Below are 6,833 nucleotides of genomic sequence, written 5' to 3'. Positions count from 1 at the left end.
GAATGACTTATTGAAATGGGACAATGGAAAAACAAGAGGACACGAAAAGAAACTAAAAAAAAAAGATAATTACAGAAGAGATCTGAAAAAATAGCTTCCCACACACAGTGATAGATACTTGGAACAAATTGGACAAAAACTGTGTGCAAACACTATATACTAAGAAAAAATTTGATGCTGAGAGATACAAAGATGGGTCACTACGAGCATAGCTCCCTTCCCGTATAATACAACTAGGTAAATATTTGAACACACAACCTCGTGGCGCAGTGATTAGAGTTATCGCCTGCCACTACGGCGGTCCGCGTTCGGATCCCGCCCAGGGCTGAAATAATATCAGTATCGCTGCGCTACGGGTTGTTACTCTCCAACGTGTAAGGTCACAGTATTACCCATAGATCGGTCATACGAGCTCTGAGCTCTCATTCGGGAGGTTAATATTTGTCGATCACGAGTCCAACACGTGATCTAAGACCATGGTGAATCACATAGATTATCAAGCACTAGGCATTAGATATTTGTCATCCATAGAAAATGTTAATTGAAGGGCTGACTCAGTGAGAGAAAGAGAGATTATATTTTCATTATTTCTTAATATAGTCGGGATGCATCACATCTCAAAGCACCTCTTGTGGTCGTATCTTCTCTATTAGAGCATGGATAACTTCAGTATTCTGCTCTATCACGGCGAAAAGTGTAGATATCATCATATCAAGCGAATGGTGGGAAGAGTTTCTGCGCGTAAGAAAAATTACCAATGTCTACAAACAACTGTATTCAAACGTTTGTTTGATTATTGCCACAATATACAATCCATAAGAGTTATTTTCTATTTCAAGATCATTTTATACTATCAAATAATTGTTCTCTTATTACTGAATAAGTTGTATATATGTTTTTTCAAATTGTATGAATACTATTAACGTATAATCTTCAGTCTCTTTCCCTCGGATTCCAACCCAAATCCTCCAGCGTTGGACGAAATCCATCCCTAGGTTCGGAATCCAACCCATCCGTTGACTAGTATAACCATACCATTAGATGGGAAACAAGGAACTAGGCACCGTGACGGTACGAATAGCCAGTGCGTTCTACAATCAGCTGTTTAATGTTTACAATAGTGTACCGAACGACCTTTTCAGCGAGTGCTGCTATATCTAGCAGCGTTAGTATTTTATTATTTTATTGTGTTGTTTAGACTTCATACTCGCAACATGTAATGATATGTAACCCCGTTGTAGTGAACTTAAAGATACAGTATTACGTAAGTGAGGCAAATAGCCCATGCCCAGGGAAATAGATGTGACTCGACCGGTGATTAGTGTAATCTTAACATTTGTTATTTTGTTTAAACGATTAAGTGTGTAATGTATGTGTGTTTTGGAGGAAGTGACTGTATGATCAGTTCATATGTTGGTTCATGTATATATTTTGTTACCTCTTGAAGGTGGTTCAGTGTACATTACTTTGCTAATGAAAACACTTCTGAATATTTCCTTATGAATTACAATAGCAAATAGTTGTTTCAGTTAAAATGGTCATGATGATGTATCAGAAATGCATAGGTGTTAGTGGGGACTGCATGATATAATATTGGGATAGTAACAGTTTATGTTAGTCCAAATCGTCATCAGTTAACAAAAGATAGATATTAGTTCCTTGTTGGATTTGGCAGTGAATAAACATTATATAATCACTATACAGCCTGTGTGTAGCAGTACATAACATTCCAGACATGGATGTAGTAAATCTGGGTGTGACCCCAGATTTGACTTGGAGTGACACCAAAATAGAATACATATGACCAAAAGTCCTTCAAGACTGTCAGAGAGAGTGATGTCTGCCATCCACGTTCAAGACCTATCAAAATCCTCATCTCCATTTAGAGTGTGTTTCATCTCCAGTAACCAATACTTCTATCCTATGGGACAGTATTACCACACAGAAGTGGAGTTATGGGGTTTTAGGCCAAGTGAGATATTTAAGGAGGTCCGAGAAGAGGATAGTTGAAGTTGGAAGTGATCAGCATTCTTTTTAGAGAGATTAGGTTTCCATCTACAGGTTAAACACTAAGGGGCTGCCACTTGATCTCTGGACCAGACCCAAGCTATCTTTTTAATTTTACTATTTCTTCCAATTTTTCACATATGGAAAGCTGACAACTAGTAAGTTCCCTCCTCATAGAATCTAGTAACAAAAACAGTCCCACACCAACTTTGAAAATTGAAAGAGAAAGAGGTGATATGATAACTGTATTCAGATTGTTAAAGGGGATAAGTAACATTTACAGAAGAAATCTTTTGATTGGGGATATGAAGGCTTTTAGAATTCATGAGAACACATTAAGAAAGCCTCCATGTCAATGGGATATGAAGAAATAGTTTTCCATATAGAAGCATAAATACTTGGAATAGATATTAGAACAATGCTTGAATTCAAATATGATAATTGGAAATGAAGGTTATAAACCAAGTTGGAACTGTGCATGGATTTGAGGCTAGGTATGATAGATTGAAGAGCAGGAGAGAGGACCCAATGAGCATTGCTCCTTTCCTATATAGTACACTTAGGTAAATACTGGTACAACACAGACAGTAGTCTAGTGTTTCTTCCCAAAGAGCAGTGGGAGCACCTAGAGATCATTGACAGCCACTCAGGTACTGTGGGTTTTCATTTAGTGAAACATATGGTAACCATTATTATTTATTGATCTACAGTCAGTACTAGGTGTTGTCCAGACTGCACTAAAGACTCCTCAGTCCTACTTGACAGCGATATACATATAGGTTCTTCAGATTAGTCCAAAAGCAATGTGGATGAGCTAATTACATTTATAGCCATAGTCACTCCATTACACCCATACATACATAAATATACCAAGGCTTTTTCCCCCTTACAAGGGAGGTAGCCAAAAAGAAAAATGCATAAAATCCTTCCCACCCATTCCATCCCTAAATACACTCCACTCCCCTCCACCCTCCCTCCCATCTTAGCGTCTCCTGGATGACAGGTCATCCCTTACTTTGTCCACTGCCCTGGGTCAGAGGCAGTGTCGCAAGTCACAACACATCCACAGCAAGGCTGCTTCATTAAATCGGCGACCCCCCCTCTCTGTCTCCCCATGCATAAAAGGAGAAGACAGGGAGAAATCCCTTCGGGCTGCATCAAATTTTGCTCACACATACTACCTCACCCTGCATTCCCCCACCCATTCTACCTCATGCATCACAACATCATCCATACACAACCATTCTCCATTCACCCCTGTCTTCTGTCATCTCCCGTCCTTCACCCCATCCATCCATCTCATCCTAGGACGTCCCTTCATGTTCACTCCCTCCACATCTGCCCTCCATACCTCTTTTACCAGTCTTTCTTCACTCATTCTTTCCATATGTCCAAACCATCCTAATACTCTTTCATCAACCCTATCTCCCAACTCCCTGTTCTCCTCCTCACCTCCTCATTTCTCACTCTATCTAGCCTAGTAATCCCCATCATACTTCTCAAACACCTTATCTCAAATACATTCAAACTCCTTCTCTCTTCCTCTCTTATGTTCCATGTTTCTGCTCCATACAGTGCTGTTGGCACAATCACACCTTCATACAATCTCCTCTTAGCATCCATTCCCAAATGTCTATTCCTCAATACACTTTTTAATCCACCAAGGCATTTACTCGCTTCTCTCAATCTACATTCTACCTCCACTGCCACTCCACCAAATATGTCTTTCTATAAATATAACCTTATGAAGACAGAATGAGCCATTTCTGATTCCATTCAGGCCTGAATCATATAGCAAACTTACTTTCATCATACAGACATGTACCATTTACAGGGATGCAACAACAAACAGTGCACATCTCCTTTTTGACCCTTTCATTATGGTGTCTCCTCAAGTAGATGAAATCCTTTGGCAACAACCAGAATAAAATCTGAGAAGTGCATCACCATGCACAAAGGATTGGTTGAGTCTTCACTTCTTAATTATGATTGTGATCTCATTGTCTGGATGAAGTAATACCTCTATTAGCCAGAATACCTCTACAAAGTATATCACCATGCAGAAATGGTCAGACATAATTTCACAACTTCTCAGTGAAAATAATTGTTGCCTTGAATGTCACTTACTGATAACTCAGCTCCAGTAGCTCCAGTGACTGTAGATGGTCTTCAGGCTCTCCCATAGAACTCTGAAAAGAAACTTTGGACTGCTGTCTGTGTTGTATTAGTGCAGAACTGTAGTTGGAGAGAAGCAATTGCTGTTTGTCAGCTCTCTTCAGGTTTAAAGGTCGAAGAAAAACAGTTGAAGTTCGTAGACCTTAGGCCTGATCCAGAGACTGAATGTCAGCCCTAGATGGAGAGGAGGAGATGGGGTGATGGATTTTGAAAATGGGCATCAGAGAGATGATTGGGTTTTGAAAATGGGCATCAGAGAGATAATTGGGTTTTGAAAATGGGCATCAGAGAGATAATTAGGTTTTGAAAATGGGCATCACAGAGATGATTCTGATGTCTATTGAGTAGTTACCCATCATTAACCATACTGCTCTTCACTCAGTCATTCAGTCAATCCATCCATTGCTGTGATTCTCTCGTGCAGAGTACCTGCAGCCTCCAGGAAACTAGCCATAACCACAGGTTCCCCTTCACCCCATAAATCACTCAGTGAAAATATTTTGTCACTGTCTGAAGTGAGTGAATGTGGGAGAGTATATTATTAGGTGCTCTTTGTCTTCTGTGTGTTGATTACATGTAGGGTAATTGGTGCCTTGCCATACTGATTCTGTGTTGTTGTTTTAATGCAGGGTGGTTGATTTCTGGGTGAGTTTGATGAAGCATATGTATGGTTTACATATGGTACTTTACCTCCTAAAATGACATATGGGTACACAAAATGCCTCAAATTGAATATATATGTGTAGTACCTCAATACCCAAAGTACACCATAAACAGTAAGGGCACCCAAACTATATGTTGTAATTTAGACAGTTTAGACCATTTGATATGGTATGTTTTTCTATCTTCTTTGTAAAAATGACAATTTTAGCACAGAATATGGAGCCTTTGAAGAATAGGGGTTCATTTGATTTGGGGTCCCTATTCTTCAAAGGACAAAAATGGGACCCCTTATTGTTCACAAGGTCTTATTTACCCAGTAATAACTAACCTAATCTAAATTTAAGTTAGGTCTGTTTTTTTTTTTTTTTTTTTTTCTCTCTCTCTCTCTCTCTCTCTCTCTCTCTCTCTCTCTCTCTCTCTCTCTCTCTCTCTCTCTCTCTCTCTCCTCTTACATGGGACCATTGCTCTTCAAATGGGGCAAAACTGGAACTGCTATTATTCAAAAGGGGTTACTGGAGCCCCTATTCTTCAAAAGCTCTCAGTATGTATTTACCTAGTTGTATTTTACAGAAAGGGAGCTATGCTTGTAGTTACCTGTCTTTGTATCTTTCAGCATCTAGTTTGTTCTTAAATTCTTGTATAGTTTTTGCACATACTGTGTGGGAAACTTTTTTTTTCTCAGATCTCTTCTATAACTATACTTTTTGAGTTTCTTTTCATGTCCACTTTTTTTTTCTTTTGTCCCACTTTAATAAATCTTCTCTGTCAAGAACTTCCATGCCTTTCATGATTCTGTAAATGGCCAGTAGATCTCTTTTTCTTCTTTGTTCCAGAGTTGGTAGTTCCAGTTTGGACAATTTTTTTTCATATGTCAATTTTGAAAGTGTTGGTGCCATCTTTGTCATTGTTCTTTGGATTGTTCTTTGGATTCTTTCTAATTTCTTTATATTCTTTTTTTTTTTATGTTGGGTGTCCATAGTGTTGCAGCATACTCCAGTCTTGGTCTTATCAGTGTGACTAATATTTTCTTACCATTACCTCATATAAGTAGTTAAAGGCCACCTTTATTGATATTAGTAAATTGTAGGTTTCTCTGACTATTTTGTTAATATGTTTGTCTGGTGTTTTTGTTAATAATTACTCCTAGGTCCTTTTCCAAGCTAACATTTTTACTTCCTTTGTACCAATTTTATATTGCCCTGATATTCTATTTTTACTTTTTCCAAACTCCATTATACTACATTTCTTGATGTTGAAGTTCACTTCCCACTTTTGGCTCCATTCCCAGACTTTGTCCAGGTCTCTCTGTAGTGATTCACAGTCTTTTTCTGTACTTACTTTCTTTAGTAGTTTTGCATCATCTGCAAAGAAGTTCATATAACATTCTACACCTTCATCCATGTCATTTATATATATGGCAAACATTATTGGAGCTAATACAGAACCTTGTGGGACTCCACTTATCATTTCTTCCCAGGTTGAGTTTTTGTCTCTAAGTACCACCCTCATTTTTCTCCCATTCAAGAAATCTTCCATCCATTTCAATAACTTTCCTTGTACACCTATTATTTCAAGTTTTCTTAGTAGCTTTTTGTGTGGTACTTTATCAAATGCCTTTTGTAAATCTAGGAAAGCACAATCAGCCCATCCATCCCTTTCTTGCATTATGTCTATTAGCCTTGAGTAAAAACAAATCAAGTTAGTGGCACATGATCTTCCTTGTCTAAAGCCAAATTGTTTTGGATTCAGTATATTATTTTCTTCCAGATGTTTAATCCATCTACTTTTGATAATTTTTTCACATATTTTAGCTATTGTGCTTGTAAGGGAGACCGGTCTATAGTTTGTTGGGTCTTCCTTATCTCCCCCTTTATATATTGGTACAATATTTGCATTTTTCCAATCTTGTGGTACCTTTCCTTCTTTGAGTGAACAATCTATTATCTTATATATTTCTTCCATTAGTTCATCTATACATTCTTTTAGTA

General features: G+C 38.1%; 1 protein-coding gene across 4 annotated transcripts in view; it reads left to right on the top strand.

The window, feature by feature from the left end:
• Window positions 1-970: 970 nt before the first annotated feature.
• The window catches only part of LOC143025510 (sn-1-specific diacylglycerol lipase ABHD11), a 45,424-nt gene continuing 39,561 nt past the window's right edge, over window positions 971-6,833 (top strand). For 2 of the 4 annotated variants that reach the window (XM_076185287.1, XM_076185283.1), the window contains exon 1: window positions 1,249-1,323. The gene's annotated coding sequence lies outside the window, so the exon portion shown is untranslated. Of the gene's footprint in view, window positions 1,166-1,248; window positions 1,324-6,833 lie in introns of those variants that run through there. The other 2 variants (XM_076185286.1, XM_076185285.1) reach the window with 2 other exon arrangements.

The sequence above is a fragment of the Oratosquilla oratoria genome, chromosome 5 (assembly GCF_046742065.1).
Source record: "Oratosquilla oratoria isolate Oo_2021 chromosome 5, ASM4674206v1, whole genome shotgun sequence".
NCBI lineage: Eukaryota > Metazoa > Arthropoda > Malacostraca > Stomatopoda > Squillidae > Oratosquilla > Oratosquilla oratoria.
This window is presented reverse-complemented; position numbering and strand designations above follow the sequence as displayed.